Source organism: Triticum aestivum, chromosome 6D (genome assembly GCF_018294505.1).
Source record: "Triticum aestivum cultivar Chinese Spring chromosome 6D, IWGSC CS RefSeq v2.1, whole genome shotgun sequence".
Classification (NCBI taxonomy): Eukaryota; Viridiplantae; Streptophyta; class Magnoliopsida; order Poales; family Poaceae; genus Triticum; species Triticum aestivum.
The window spans coordinates 193,948,922-193,965,419 of record NC_057811.1 but is presented as its reverse complement, the minus strand read 5'-3'; the positions used below and the strand labels follow the sequence as shown (position 1 = coordinate 193,965,419).

At 45.8% G+C, this 16,498-nt stretch overlaps 1 long non-coding RNA gene across 1 annotated transcript; it reads right to left on the bottom strand.

Annotated features, from left to right (window-relative positions):
• Positions 1-323: 323 nt before the first annotated feature.
• Positions 324-4,584, bottom strand: LOC123144435 (uncharacterized). The gene is made up of 9 exons (XR_006471461.1): positions 4,087-4,584; positions 3,852-3,972; positions 3,631-3,750; positions 3,481-3,539; positions 3,028-3,103; positions 2,748-2,952; positions 1,553-1,785; positions 703-1,038; positions 324-583 (listed from the first exon to the last, which is right to left on the bottom strand). It is a non-coding gene; the product is annotated as an uncharacterized lncRNA (long non-coding RNA).
• Between the last annotated feature and the right edge of the window lie 11,914 nt (positions 4,585-16,498).

The window sequence follows — 16,498 nt, the reverse complement described above, 5'->3', positions numbered from 1 at the left end:
GATATACCTACACATTTTAATTTGGTAGTAGAGTCCCATTTCAAGACCATGTCATGTTGAAAAAATGTGTATTTTTCAGTAATCTCCCGTTGCCCCAAATTGCGAACAGACCCACACCATACGTGCTTTGAAAATATTCCATTTATCAGTATTAAGCAAGCACATATGGTTACTATTCTAACCACTATATAAACAAAATGAACGGGGGCTTGTATAAGGGTAACCAAAGTTCAAAAGAAAAAAAGTGTTGTATGTGTTGTTTTTCCGATGATTTGGGTCTTGGAACACCTGAATAGGCAAGCACAGTATTGCAAGTAAGAAAATGTGAAACATTGCTAATAACTTGCCTCATATACATGATAGTTTTAGGTCATACAAGTAGTGGGGAAAAGAAAAGCAATCTATATGTGATGAAGCAAGCCTAAGTCAAATAGGTAATGCCCATACAACCAAATTCATTACAATGGATGGATTTCAGTCCTAAAACTGGAAAGTAAATATGCATAACAGAAGTGAATCGTAGAACGTGGTTTATACACAGCACGATAGTCTTCCTGTGAGTACAGCTTCTACCACAAATCGCCTGTAAACAAAAGAAAAGATAACCATGAGTTATTTCTACTTATAATAGAGCAACATCACAACAGTTCTAGTTATCCACATTGTTACGTTGCATATATATAAGAGAAGTCATGCATGTACCTAGCTAGAACGAATTAGCCCATAGCATTTTTCAGACTCATTTCGTGTCCTCGGTTTCTCAATGCTGCTGTAATTGTAGTATCTTATCTCTGTTTTCACCGCAGATTTCATGAATCATTTTGCTTCCATAGCAGCAGGGTCTTCTGACATGGTCTCATGTAATAGCCATACAGCTATTTTATCTCCAAAAGATAATGTTGGTGTATGGAAATTATAGTCATCCACATCATGCCACTGTCACATTTTGCTTCGATACTCAGCCACCGGTAGGCCCGAAGTTTGTAGAATAATATCCAACATCATCCTGTGAGGTATTTTCACCATCGGTGGAGCACCCTGTAGGTTTTAATGGCATGTCATAAATTTGCAGAATTTACAGGGAAGCCTAAGACATTTTAGAATTTACAGGGAAGCCTAATGGCATGTAAATTTAATTGGATTGTTGGCTGAACAATTTCTCTAATGTACATCTTTAAAAATACATTAAAGTAACCTGGCCTAAAACTTAGATTCTGTGTGATGTTGCTTTGTTCATTAGTGAACTTTTGGGATGCTTGCCTGAATAAATTGGGATTACATAGGACCATAAGTATGCAATTCTTGAGAGCTAAAATTGATCCATAATTCCATGTCTACGGATGCAACAATTCAGCTTAGACATCTAATCGTAGTTAGGTTCAGGTTCAGTCTATTTCATATAGCTAGCAAAAGCAAGTGCAAGGCCTCCACCCTAGGGAACTACTTGTTTGCATGTGCTCTGCCTAAACTGAACAAGATACTTGTATCTTTGAAATGTACTACACTCTTATTTTCTGCATAACAATTTTGTGACATCCATACACAAACATACCTGTAGGCCAATAACCAAGCTCACCATAATCCGCTGACAGATGCAAATTGCATTGACACAAACTGGAGCCCACGCAAGTGCCAAAAGTAGCACGTGTGTAAGACAAAGCTTCGAGAACATCCAGTATTCCCGCTGAGAGCATGAGCAGATCCATGTCCGAGCCTCCATCGTTGTAATCTGGTATCCCATTCTCATCCTTGTCGGACCTTTGTCTTCCCAAAATCAAATTTGTCCTGAACCAAAACAGAAAGAATTCGATTCATTTACTTTTAGCAACATGTAACAGAAAGCCTACTAAATCTTCCTTTGGTGGAATCTGCACTTTCATCTACCCAGAAAGGAACAATTTTGCACAATAAAGAACACAGACGTCAAGGACTAATATAAATGAAGTGAGATCTTCGTTCCAAAAATAAGTGAAATTAACATGTCATACATATCTGCTCCTTGGTATAAGTAACTACTCCTACTTAATGCCCAACAGTACAGTCTTAGAAAAATGAAGGGAAAAGGGATAAGTTTAGAACTGAAGTACGCTTGAAGCCCAACAGTACAGTATGTCTGAAGCCAACAATCCAATGACCCTGCATAAGAAATAATTATTGAATATTTTTCTGACCGGATGCAGGGTCATGGGGTTGTTGTTGGCTGGAAGACGGCGCAAGGTAGTTGCTCGTTGTATAAAATACACGACAAGAAAAGTCAACCCACTCATACTTCTACAATGGCAGGGGCAAATCAAAAATGGATAGAAGAATTAGTACTATCCTAAAATCTGGAATGCAAATTGCTTCTTCAAACAACTAGGCTTATTAACCCAATTATAAACAGTCACACTTGCTCAGAGATTAGATAAATCACAGATGTAAGGAATATAAAGAGGCTCAAACATTAAATAAAACAGGAATGTAAGAAATATGAAGTGCAGGTTTCTGTACACCTCACACTTCTCGTTTGTAGTGCACAAGTCATCGGATGGTTCAAAGGGGGATATAATACAAAAGCAAGACAGGAATATAAGGTGCAGGTTTCTGTACACCTCACACTTATCATTTGTAGTGAACAAGTCATTGGATGGTTCAAAGGAGGATGAAATACAAGAGCAAGACAGGTGTAGGTAACACATTCAAGTGTGATTATTAATGTATCATCACACACTACAAAATATAATTGTTGACTCGATAGCCGGACCTACCTGGCATATCAAGAACAGCCTCAAATTCTGAAGAAATGAGGCATCATCAGGGGGTAAGTATGCCAATGATCATATCCTCACAATTGATCTGGACTTTTTCTTTTTCCAACTAAACTGATAACTTTGTGTTATCTATCAGATACGAGAGGTAATAAGACAATGCCAAAAGTATATCTTCTTGAATTCCATTCTCGTTAGTAACAATCTGGGAGAGAGAAACCATATCATTTCCTTGAAGTATGAAAATACTGCAGTAATGTGAAGGAAAAATTCACAGAACCTGGAGTGCTCGCCTAGGACTTAAAAAAACATCTATTGCTCTCAACCTGTCCGCACCATTCTAAAACTTCCACTCTCTGCAGCAAAAACAAAAGGAAACCACCAAACTGAGTATTGCATCAACCACGAAACAACAATCTAGAAAGGTAATGGAATTGAGGACATGCCCCTACGAAGCTCCCATTTGAACAATTAAACCAGCAGCTGCAAAATTGTACGTGATAATTGGATAATTGGATATTCTCTAACTGCAATACTTTTTTGTTTGTGTGAATGACTTAGTTAATATTCATTCATCATTATGTACAGTTTTGTTGCAACTGGAATAAATGTATTTCTAACTGTCGGAATGCTTAGACTTTCCTGTCTACATATGTATCACCAAACAAGAAGTTAGATGCTTGCAGAAAACACACACAAATCACCAGATATCTTGTAACGCAGTATAGAATACCTTGCGGTTCTGGGCAATACTGACCCTCTTCTTAATAACCCCAGGCTGCTAAAAGAAACCTGCAAAATAATCCAAACCAACAAAGATGATATTAGGACCAGACCCCTTGCGTCACCTGCACTTCTCCAAGCTCCAATGACAGAGACATACCTTGCATCTGGTCCTCGCAGAAGCTGTGGGGGATGTGGCCGGTACATAGGACAGGGGTCGTGTTCTCCGGCTCCTCTGGTTGCTTCGTCTCTCGGATCTCTGCTCTTTCCCCTCCGGCGGCTACACCAATCACAACTCAACATCAAGGACAAGGAAAAAATGCATGCGTGTTTGTGTGTGTTTTCTGTTGGGTTCGATTTGGTTCGAAGGCAAGCACGCACACAACAGGAAGTCCTTCCCCTCACGGTCTTGGAACCAGCCGAGCAGGATCTTCTGTCCCCATCTCATCTCCAACTCACTTCCTCTCTGTGGCTCGATTGACACCATCGGATTCAGAAAGGACTGTGGCCACAAGATTCACAATAAATCAAAGTACATTCTAAGAATACATACATCATATAGAGGCATTTAGGCTACACAAATCTTGAATAATGGGGAAAGATTGGGGAAGCTCACTCTGATATGCGCCCCTCCGCAAACTCTCCCCGAGGTCGCCTGTCCCCGTTGTTGCTGCTCACCTCGTGCTCCTCCTGCTGGGTGGAAGAGGCAGCAGCGGCCCAAGTGGTGGCCTCGCAAACCTCCTGCTGAGCTGGGGAGAAGAGGGTGGCGAGGCGCAGGAGCCGCGCGAGATCGGCGCCAGGGCGATGCGAGCTTGTGCATCAGCTGCGGCCGCCATCGCCCACCCGCTGAGGCCGCCGTCAACTGCACCCCGGCGCTGGCCGGAAGACCCGTGTGATGACGAAGGAGAGAGGGGGGAGGAGGAGGAAGGAGGCCGACGACGCGGGGGAGGAGAAGACGCGGCCAAGGCGAGTGGGGAGAAGAGGGGAGGCGCCATGGGAGAGGATGGAGGGAGCGGGGAGGAGAACGGGGCGGAGTGGGCGCAGGCTCGGGACGAGCAGGGCTGGCGGCTAGGGTTTTGACGCGCGGGCGGAGGGGATTGGCAAATCCCTCGGGGACACGAACAAAGTTTACCCAGCCAACGAGCGTGTGAGACGAGCCCACCCGTCACTGGCCAAAGAAAACAACCGTGAGATGAAAATCGAGTTAGACCGTTTTAAAGATCCAATGGCTTAGACGTGTCCAAAAGCCAGATCCGACGGCCGACCAAGGCCCGATCGGGGGAGCCTTCTGGATGCGAGTTGGCTAGCATCTTTATTGTTTTAAATTAGATCGACCCCTAAGCCAAACCCTAAATTCGAGGAGGTTTGTCCTCACCGCCGCCACTCCAGCAAATCTCCCTCGAGATCTCACCCGAGCCAACCACCCACACCCCAGATCCCTTCCTCTCGATCGAGAGCAGCAGCACAGTGCCCGAGCTCCTCCTCTTGCGCCTCTGCGCTCAATCCCCTTCGCCTCGTGCCACTTCACCGCCGGCAAGCTTCGTCGGAGATGAGCGCCGATGTCCCCTTCTTCTTCATCTTCCCGTGCTCCTCCCGTTTTCATCTCTCATCTCCCTGCCTTTCTCTCTTTATGTGAGCAGGGAGCCCGCCATCGACAACCGCAGCAGCGACCGCCATGGATCCCCGGCCGCCGACCCGCAGCTCCTCGCCGCCTTGAAGACCCACGCCCCCACCATTCTGGCGTTGCCCTTCGTCAGAACCGCGCCAAGCTGCCGTCTCCTACCTCGCCGTCCAGTCCCCGCGGCGCCGTCCAGGACCCTGACGGCCTCCCCTGCTTCTGCTGCGCGAGGAGGACGGCGCATCCAGCGAGCGCCCGCTCGTCCCAGCCGCGTTCACCGCCTGCCTCGGAACTGCTTCCAACCGCGCCACCACCCATTCGGTCCTCCTCTGCTTCGAACCCCGCGACGAGCTCCTCAAGTCCTGCGCCACCCGCCAAGTCCAATCTCCGGCCAGATATGTTGAGCCCCGGCCATCTTCGTCGTTTCCCGCTCCTCCGGCCACCTCCGTCCGTTTCCCTGTCCCCGGCGCCGTCTGTAGCTGCGCCAAGCCGCCGTCGTTGCTCTGCTTCCTGTCGAGCAGCAGGAGCGCCGCTCATCGCCGTTGACCGCAGTCGTGCGTGGCCTCCCGCGCCCTGGGCCACTTCTTGCGCCAAGGCCCAGCGCAGCCGCCATCCCCAGCCGGCCTGTCGGCCCATGGTGAGCCTCCAGCGCCCCTGCTCCTGTTGGCCCAGCCAGATTCGGCCCATATCATGTTTTTTCCCGTTCTGCGATTTACCTATTTATCCAGAGAGTGCAGTTTTACAGAAAAACCCCTAGCGTTCATGCATATAATAACTAATTAATCATGCATCATATCTAAATAATTTACATATGAAAAATGCTTAGTTTTTCATCTAGTTTCATAACTGCTACTTTCATCCATGATAAAAATGTTTAAACTTGCTGTTTGTTTAATTTTGCATAAATGCCATGCTAAAATGATTTATTTCATAACTAATCAACCGTAGCTTCAAATTAAATAAACTTTATATGTAAATGGGGTAGAAAAATGCCTAGTGTAACATGGTGCACTCATCTTGCATGTTTAACAACTCTAAAATATGGTTTAGGGCAGAACAGTACCAAATTAATAATATGCATATGGGGATTTTCCGAAATTGTTGTTTGTTGTTCCGGCCTCATTTAAACTTGCCTAGATAGGTAGTTTTATTATGCTTCACCTCTTGCCATGTTAACCAACATTTAATCTTGTCTTGTTCATAAACGAGAGTGGACTAAATATTTGAATGTGGTGTTTCGTCAACATGCATCTTGTTACATGTTGAGCTCCAGTTAACTTGTAGTTTTGTTTGTGCATTTTGCCATGCCATGCATATTTAAACCGGACATGCATCATCCTTGGTTGTGCATCATGCCATGTCTATGCTTGTGTGTTTACCATGTGGTTTGCTTCTTTCCGGTGTGCTTCCCTCGTTAGCTTCGGTTTCGTTTCGGAGTTGTGAGGATTCGTTCGACTACGTCCATTTGTCTTCTTCATGGATTCGGTCTTTTTCCTTGCGGGATTTCAGACAAGATGACCATTACCCTTGATATCATTTCTATCTTTGCTTCCTAGTTGTTTGCTCTATCGCTAAGTTGCGCTACCTACCACCTGTTTATCATGCCTCCCATATTGCCATGTCAAGCCTCTAACCATCCTTCATAGCAAACTGTTGTTTGGCTAAGTTACCGTTTTACTCAGCCCTTCTTATAGCGTTGTTAGTTGTAGGTGAAGTTGAAGTTTGCTCCATGTTGGAACATGATAATTTTGGGACATCACAATATCTCTTATTTTAATTAATGCATCTATATACTTGGTAAAGGGTGGAAGGCTCGGCCTTATGCCTGGTGTTTTGGTCCACTCTTGCCGCCCTAGTTTCCGTCATACCGGTGTTATGTTTCTTGATTTTGCGTTCCTAACGCGGTTGGGGTTATGGGACCTACTTGACAGTTCGCCTTGAATAAAACTCCTCCGGGAAGGCCCAACCTTGGTTTTAACATTTGCCACCTAAGCCTTTTTTCCCTTGGGTTTTGCAGACTCAAGGGTCATCTTTATTTTAAGCCCCCGGGCCAGTGCTCCTCCGAGTGTTGGTCCAACCTGGGCGATGTCCGGCGCCCCCTGGGCAACCAGGGTCTATACCAACCCGACGTCTGGCCCATCCGGTGTGCCCTGAGAACGAGATATATGCAGCTCCTATCGGGATTTGTCGGCACATTCGGGTGGTCTTGTTTTACCATTGTCAAAAAGTCTTGTAACCAGGATTTCGAGTCTGGTCGGGTCTTTGCGGAGAAGGAATATCTTTCATTGACTGTGAGAGCTTGTGATGGGCTAAGTTGGGACACCCCTGCAGGGTATAAACTTTCAAAAGCCGTGCCCGCGGTTATGTGGCAGATGGGAATTTGTTAATGTCCGGTTGTAGAGAACTTGACACTTGACTTAATTAAAATGCATCAATCGCGTGTGTAGCCGTGATGGTCTCTTTTCGGCGGAGTCCGGGAAGTGAACACGGCTTGGGTTATGTATGAACGTAAGTAGTTTCAGGATCACTTCTTGATCACTTCTAGCTTTTCGACCGCTGCGTTGCTTCTCTTCTCGCTCTTATTTGCGTATGTTAGCCACCATATTTGCTTAGTGCTTGCTGCAACTCCACCTCATTACCCCATCCTACCCATAAGCTTAAATAGTATTGATCTCGCGGGTTTTGAGATTGTTGAGTCCTCATGGCTCACAGTTACTACCAAAACAGTTGCAGGTGCTGATGATACCAGTGCAAGTGATGCAACTGAGCTCAAGTGGGAGTTCGACGAGGACCTTGGTCGTTACTATGTTTCGTTTCCTGATGATCAGTAGTGGAGCCCAGTTGGGACGATCGGGGATCTAGCATTTGGGGTTATCTTCTTTTCATTTGGATTTGTCCGTAGTCGGACTATGTGTGTACTCTGAATGATGTATGAATTATATGTTCATTGTGTGAACTGGCGATTGTAAGCCAACTCTTTATCGCTTTCTTATTCAGTACATGAGATTGTGTGAAGATTACCCTTCTTGCGACAAAACCACCATGCGGCTATGCCTCTAAGTCGTGCCCCGACACGTGGGAGATATAGCCTCATCGTGGGCGTTACAAGTTGGTATCAGAGCCATCCCCGACTTAGGAGCCCCCTGCTTGATCGAATCGCTGACGTTGTTGAGTCTAGAAAAAAATGTTTTGAGTCTTAGGATTATATATATCGGATAGTAGGATTCCTTTTACTCCTCTGCCCGTTCGTCGCTCTGGTGAGGCCTCCTGACGTAAATGTTGTAATGCGCTAAGACCGACGCTCCAGACGCCTTCCATGTTCTTCGTTGCCGTCGTGTGTTTTATTTTTGTTGTTGTTGCATTTCATCATGTCATCATGCATATTGCATCCGCATGTTTTCATAAAGCTCGTAGTCGTTCTTAGTGTCGCTTCTCTCTATCTCCGTTGACCTTTTGCCAGGCCCCCTGTCTTTGTCGACCTCTCTCAAACCCCCCTCGCGTGCGCGTCCGAAACTTGCCCCCGAACCCGACCCGCTCAGTCGTCACCGTTGGATCCGGGTCATCCTCAAACATCCCTAAAACATCACCGGTTTCTCATTTGGACTTACTAACATTTTTTTTCTCTCAGCCATCCGATTCCGATAGGAGGGTCATTCTAGCCCCTAACTAAAATTCGTTTGCTATATATATTAGACCGACCCCTAAGCCAAACCCTAAATTCGAGGAGGTTTGTCCTCACCGCCGCCACTCCAGCAAATCTCCCTCGGGATCTCACCCGAGCCATCCACCCACACCCCAGATCCCCTCCTCTCGATCCAGAGCAGCAGCACAGTGCCCGAGCTCCTCCTCTTGCGCCTCTGCGCAAGATCCGCTTCGCCTCGTGCCACTTCGCCGTCGGCAAGCTTCGTCGGAGATGAGCGCCGAATCTCCCTGCCTTTCTCTCTTTACGTGAGCAGGGAGCCCGCCATCGACAACCGAAGAAGCGACTGCCATGGATCCCCAGCCACCGACCCGCAGCTCCTCGCCGCCTTGAAGACCCACGCCCCCACCATTCTGGCGTTGCCCTTCGTCGGAACAGCGCCAAGCTGCCATCTCCTACCTCGCCATCCAGTCCACGCGGCGCCGTCCAGGACCCTGACGGCCTCCCCTGCTTCTGCTGCGCGAGGAGGACGACGCATCCAGCGAGCGCCCGCTCGTCCCAGTCGTGTTGACCGCCTGCCTCGAAACTGTTTCCAGCCGCGCCACCGCCCGTTCGGTCCTCCTCTGCTTCGAACCCCGCGGCAAGCTCCTCAAGTCCTGCGCCGCCCACCAAGTCCAATCTCCAGCCAGATCTGTTGAGCCCCGGCCATCTTCATCGTTTCCCGCTTCTCCGGCCACTTCCGCCCGTTTCCCCGTCCCCGACGCCGTCTGCAGCTACGCCAAGCCGCCGCCGGTGCTCTACTTCCTATCGAGCAGCAGGAGCGCCACTCATCGCCGTTGAACGCAGCCGCGCGTGGCCTCCCGCGCCCTGGGCCACTTCTTGCGCCAAGGCCCAGCGCAGCCGCCATCCCCAGCCGGCCTGTTGGCCATGGTGAGCCTCCAGCGCCCCTGCTCCTGTTGGCCCAGCCAGATTCGGCCCACGTCATGTTTTTTCCCATTCTGCGATTTAGCTATTTATCCAGAGAGTGAAATTTTACAGAAAAACCCCTAGTGTTCATGCATATAATAACTAATTAATCATGCATCATATGTAAATAATTTACATATGAAAAATGCTTAGTTTTTCATCTAGTTTAATAATCTGCTACTTTCATCCATGTTAAAAATGTTTAAACTTGTTGTTTGTTTAATTTTGCATAAATGCCATGCTAAAATGATTTATTTCATAACTAATCAACCGTAGCTCCGAATTAAATAAACTTTATATGCAAATGGGGTAGAAAATTCCTAGTTTAACATGGTGCACTCATCTTGCATGTTTAACAACTCTAAAATATGGTTTAGGGCAGAACAATACCAAATTAATAATATGCATATGGGGATTTCCCGGAATTGTTGTTTGTTGTTCCGGCCTCATTTAAACTTGCCTAGATAGGTAGTTTTATTATGCTTCACCTCTTGCCATGTTAACCAACATTTAATCTTGTCTTGTTCATAAACGAGAGCGAACTAAATATTTGAATGTGGTGTTTCGTCAACATGCATCTTGTTACATGTTGAGCTCCACTTAACTTTTAGTTTTGTTTGTGCACTTTGCCATGCCATGCATATTTAAACCGGACATGCATCATCCTTGGTTGTGCATCGTGCCATGTTTATGCTTGTGTGTTTACCATGTGGTTTGCTTCTTTCCAGTGTGCTTCCCTCGTTAGCTTTGGTTTCGTTCCGGAGTTGTGAGGATTCGTTCAACTACGTCTGTTTGTCTTCTTCATGGATTCGGTCTTTTTCCTTGCGGGATTTCAGGCAAGATGACCATTACCCTCGATATCACTTCTATCTTTGCTTGCTAGTTGTTCGCTCTATCGCTATGTTGCGCTACCTACCACCTGTTTATCATGCCTCCCATATTGCCATGTCAAGCCTCTAACCATCCTTCCTAGCAAACTGTTGTTTGGCTAAGTTACCGCTTTGCTCAGCCCCTCTTATAGCGTTGTTAGTTGTAGGTGAAGTTGAAGTTTGCTCCATGTTGGAACATGATAATTTTGGGATATCACAATATCTCTTGTTTTATTTAATGAATCTATATACTTGGTAAAGGGTGGAAGGCTCTGCCTTATGCCTGGTGTTTTGTTCCACACTTGCCGCCCTAGTTTCCGTCATACCAGTGTTACGTTCCTTGATTTTGCGTTCCTAACGCAGTTGGGGTTATGGGACCCCCTTGAAAGTTCGCCTTGAATAAAACTCCTCCAGCATGGCCCATCCTTGGTTTAACATTTGCCACCTAAGCCTTTTGCCCTTGGGTTCTGCAGACTCAAGGGTCATCTTTATTTTAAACCCCCGGGCCATTACTCCTCTGAGTGTTGGTCGAACATGGGCGATGTCCGGCGCCCCCTGGGCAACCAGGGTCTATGCCAACCCGACGTATGGCCCATCAGGTGTGCCCTGAGAACGAGATATGTGCAGCTCCTATCGGGATTTGTCGGCACATTCGGGTGGTCTTGCTGGTCTTGTTTTACCATTGTCGAAAAGTCTTGTAACCGGGATTCCGAGTCTGGTCGGGTCTTTGCGGGAGAAGGAATATCCTTCGTTAACCGTGAGAGCTTGTGATGGGCTAAGTTGGGACACCCCTGCAGGGTATAAACTTTCGAAAGCCGTGCCCGTGGTTATGTGGCAGATGGGAATTTGTTAATGTCCGGTTGTAGAGAACTTGACACTTGACTTAATTAAAATGCATCAACCGCGTGTGTAGCCGTGATGGTCTCTTTTCGGCGGAGTCCGGGAAGTGAACACGACTTGCGTTATGTATGAACGTAAGTAGTTTCAGGATCAGTTCTTGATCACTTCTAGCTTTTCGACCATTGCGTTGCTTCTCTTCTCGCTCTTATTTGCGTATGTTGGCCACCATATTTGCTTAGTGCTTGCTGCAACTCCACCTCATTACCCCATCCTACCCATAAGCTTAAATAGTCTTGATCTCGCGGGTTTTGAGATTGCTGAGTCCTCGTGGCTCACAGTTACTACCAAAACAGTTGCAGGTGCGGATGATACCAGTGCATGTGATGCAACTGAGCTCAAGTGGGAGTTCGACGAGGACCTTGGTCATTACTATGTTTTGTTTCCTGATGATCAGTAGTGGAGCCCAGTTGGGATGATCGGGGATCTAGCATTTGGGGTTATCTTCTTTTCATTTGGATTTGTCCTTAGTCGGACTATGTGTGTACTCTGAATGATGTATGAATTATTTGTTCATTGTGTGAAGTGGCGATTGTAAGCCAACTCTTTATCGCTTTCTTATTCAGTACATGAGATTGTGTGAAGATTACCCCTCTTGCGACAAAACCACCATGCGGCTATGCCTCTAAGCCGTGCCCCGACACGTGGGAGATATAGCCGCATCCAGGGAGTTACAAGTTGGTAATCAGAGCCATCCCCAACTTAGGAGCCCCCTGCTTGATCGAATCCCTGACGTTGTTGAGTCTAGAACAAAAATGTTTTGAGTCTTAGGATTATATATATCGGAGAGTAGGATTCCTTTTACTCCTCTGCCCCTTCGTCGCTCTGGTGAGGCCTCCTGACGTAGATGTTTTGTCTTTCCTCTCCTCAAATTTCACTAAAAAATTTAGGATCACGCGGGTAACTTGGAATCGTTCCGATAGTCTTGTGACGAGAACATTGTTCTTGGTGCCTCCTGACATTTAGGGGTTGTGGCAGTGTCCTGGGGAGTTAAGCTCCGAGGTGTTGTCGTCACAATTTTATCGTTGCAGTTCTGGAATACCTGAGTTTCACCGACATCGAAAATCTCTTTTATGCAGTTGTTGGTGAGATAACCTTGACACCACCCAGTACTGGGGCGGGAGTTCGGGAGTATTGCCATAACTCGTATAACGGATGCTTTTCGAAGGTTGAGGTACACGATTTCCGAAGGTTTCTTGGTTATGTGTTGACGAATGGATACAGCTGGATGTAGGGATTGTTAGTTTGGGTGAGATATATTGCTTCCCCTATATCCCAAACACCAGATTGCATAACCAGAAAGTTTCGTGAGTTTATAAGTGGGAATTCAAATATCACGTAGGATATCTTTCCAACAGACACATGATACGATATGGGGTCTATCATATGTTTGTTTCCGGCTTATTCTGCAAGCCAAATCCCTTGTTTTGCTTTGGAGTTGTGGTATTCGAGTTGCTTCAATGTCAAGTGTTGATTCCATACCTTTTTTCCAAGCGGTGTTCTCATATTTCTATGTGGATACTAATCCTTCTTGATCATCGAAGTTGTCATGTTAATTCTTTTCAACCGGCGTGCTTCTCTTCAAGTTAACCCGATCCTTTCAATTTGTGCAAGACCAATTCTTGGTTTTCACAATGGTGTTTGTTTCGTTCATCCCAAGTTGTCTTTGTTTTCCCGCCCTCCCACCCTTTTTTTCAAGGACTCAGATTTCTTAATCAAATATCCTTTTATTGATGGGAAGTCTCTCCATTCTTTTCCATAAATGTTCTTACCCGGTGATTCTCAGGAAGATGCTAAGGGAGCTTCGAGTTTATTATTCTTCGTTCTTTTTTCTTCTCTAGTGGATTCAATTCAAGCTTTGTTGAGCATATCCTCTGCTCGTTTCAAATGTTTTCTCATGCCGGTGCACCTCTTAATCATCCACTTCTCGCCATTCATTTGTTCTGGAGTGCTGAAGATATCTCAGAAGGCTCATCTTTTCATTCAAGATCCATTCGTTGTATTTCGTGTTTCTTATCTCATTCAAGTCATTCAAATCAACCGGTGCAATCTCTCTTCAAATATCATTTCAACGGTGTTTCTTTTGAGTGGGCCCTAACCCACAAGTCTTTTCCCAGGATCTTACCTGACACTTCTAATTTATCCGGAGCGATTCTCAAATTCTTTCAAAGTTTGACGTAAGAATGAATTTTCATCAGTCAAATGTCTTTTTCCAAGATCTTTCAAATTCTTTTCATCGTCCGTTCAATCTTTCTAAATTTCATTCCGGAGTGCCTCAACAATTCATGGTGGTGTTTCTCGTCGTCATTCTCGGATTTTGAAGACTGAAGAAGATTTTCTCTTAAATCTTGCTCCGTTCTCTTAAAGATGCGTAGTTCAAGCTTGATGCCATCCTCTCATAATTATTTTCAATTGCGAGAATTCTTTTCACCCATCCAGAGCAATTCAGGAGTCTTTTCAGTTTGATTCTCCGGAGCCCATCATCTCAGAATTATTCATTCCATCTTTCAGCTCTCGCTCTCCAAATCTTACCGGTGTATCATTCAAGTATTCCCTAATCAGTTCATGATTTGTTCGTTCTCATGTATATAAATCCCCTCAAGTATCTTCATTCGTTTTCCAATTCTTCCCGGTGAATTGTGCCTTTGTTACTTTCATTTTCAATTCTTACAGTGGTTCGTTCAAGATTTCACTTCCTTCGTTATCATGTCAATCCATTCGTTGTTTCCAAATCCCACCAGTGGTTCCATCAATACCTTCTCAAGTTTACGCTATATCTCTCTTAATTCTTTCTACGAGAATAAGTAGTATGCCAAATCCGTTGCTTGTCATCAATCTAAATTGGTGAAGGATACGCATAACATAATTCTTATTCTTGTTTCATCCAAGTGATTAATTCCTTCTTTCGGAGTTTGTTCTTGAGGAATAAATTCTTGGTTCCAAGTTGTTCATCTTTCTTTCCGGAGCTTCTTCTTCTTTTTCTCTGTTCAAAGGAAATCATCGCAAGGCTTCACCTTGTGTTTTCAACTTCTCTTCCTTTTATCATCCTTTTATTACCGAGTTCTTCATGGAGGATCTACATGGTGGTTCATCAAGGATTCTTTTAATTCTTCAATTGTTCTTCAAGATTTCTCTCGAAGTTATGATCCGCCAAGCTATACTAAAAAATAAACAGGGTGCTCAACACATGTTTGTTTTGTGGAGCTCAAGCATTCTTCATCTTGCATTCTGAAGTGCAGTTCTTTCTATCTTATCGTTTGAGATGGTGATATGTCATTCTTGACAATTTCCGTTCGTGCTTCGTGATTCAAAACTAGCAAGAGTGAGATATTTTAAATCCATCAATCTCTTTGTTGGAGTGATCTTGGGTGATATTTCAACTAAAACCTTCCATTGGGGATGTTGCTATTTGTGGTGCTCATCAATGATCCAAGTTTCTCCTTTCTCTTCTCGGTGAAAGAGTTTTCATCTCTGTGTTGCTCTCAAGCAATTAATTGATTCCGTTAGTGGATGGTCTTCACCTCATAATTTTTAGTTGTTTTCCATAAGCCCACTACAAGCTTATTCTTTTCGTTGTTGGTTTTCCAACAACTCCATTCAATACCTCTTGTCAGGATGCTTTTCAAATTCAATTGTGGTAGAAGTTGTCTTTTTCTTCTCCGTTCTTTTCTTTTCAACGGTCTAGCTTCTCCTCTTTGTTCCGGAGGCGTTGTGTTGTTGCTCACTTCGACCAATCATCTCGTTTTCTCAAGATCATGTTCTTTTCTTGCTTATCCATTTAACCGGAGTGTTGTGTCTATCATTCCTCTGTTAAACCGGAGTCTCATCCAAGTGCTTTCATTTTGCGAAGTTCATGTTCTATTCCTTGTAGTTCAATCGGAGTGCTGCCCAAATTCTATCCTTCCCATTCGTTGTCTATCTCATTTAAAACTGAGTGGTTTTCAAATTCTTTCTTGTCCTTTGTGCTCTTTGCATGCCCTTGCAAACTTTAAGGTTCTTTGGTTTCACTCGTTTGTCAAAGAAGCAACTTTGTTTTATCTCTTCCTCTTCCACTTCTCTCCGGTGCCATCCCTAGATCTCGGGACGAGATCTCTTGTAAGTGGAGGAGTGTTGTAACACCCCGAGACCGACGCTCCAGACGCCTTCCATGTTCTTCGTTGCCGTCGTGTGTTTTATTTTTGTTGTTTTTGCATTTCATCATGTCATCATGCATATTGCATCCGCATGTTTTTATAAAGCTCGTAGCCGTTCTTAGTGTCGCTTCTCTCTGTCTCCGTTGACCTTTTTCCAGGCCCCCTTGTCTTTGTTGACCTCTCTCAAACCCCCCTCGCGTGCGCGTCCGAAACTTGCCCCCGAACCTGACCCGCTCAGTCGACACTGTTGGGTCCGGGTCATCCCCAAACATCCCTAAAACATCATCGGTTTCTCATTTGGACTTCCTAACCTTTTTTTCTCTCAGCCGTCCGACTACGATCGGAGGGTCATTCTAGCCCCTTCCTAAAATTCGTTTGCTATATATATTAGACCGACCCCTAAGCCAAACCCTAAATTCGCGGAGGTTTGTCCTCACCACCGCCACTCCAGCAAATCTCCCTCGGGATATCACCCGAGCCAACCACCCACACCCCAGATCCCCTCCTCTCAATCCAAAGCAGCAGCACAGTGCCCGAGCTCCTCCTCTTGCACCTCTGCGCTCGATCCCCTTCGCCTCATGCCACTTCGCCGCCAGCAAGCTTCGTCGGAGATGAGCGCCGACGTTCCCTTCTTCTTCATGTTCCCGTGCTCCTCCCGTTTTCATCTCTCATCTCCCTGCCTTTCTCTCTTTATGTGAGCAGGGAGCCCGCCATTGACAACCGCAGCAGCGACCGCCATGGATCCTCGGCCGCCGACCCGCAGCTCCTCGCCGCCTTGAAGACCCACGCCCCCACCGTTCTGGCATTGCCCTTCATCGGAACCGCGCCAAGCTGCCGTCTCCTACCTCATCGTCCAGTCCCCACGGCGACGTCCAGGACCATGACGGCCTCCCCTGCTTCTGCTG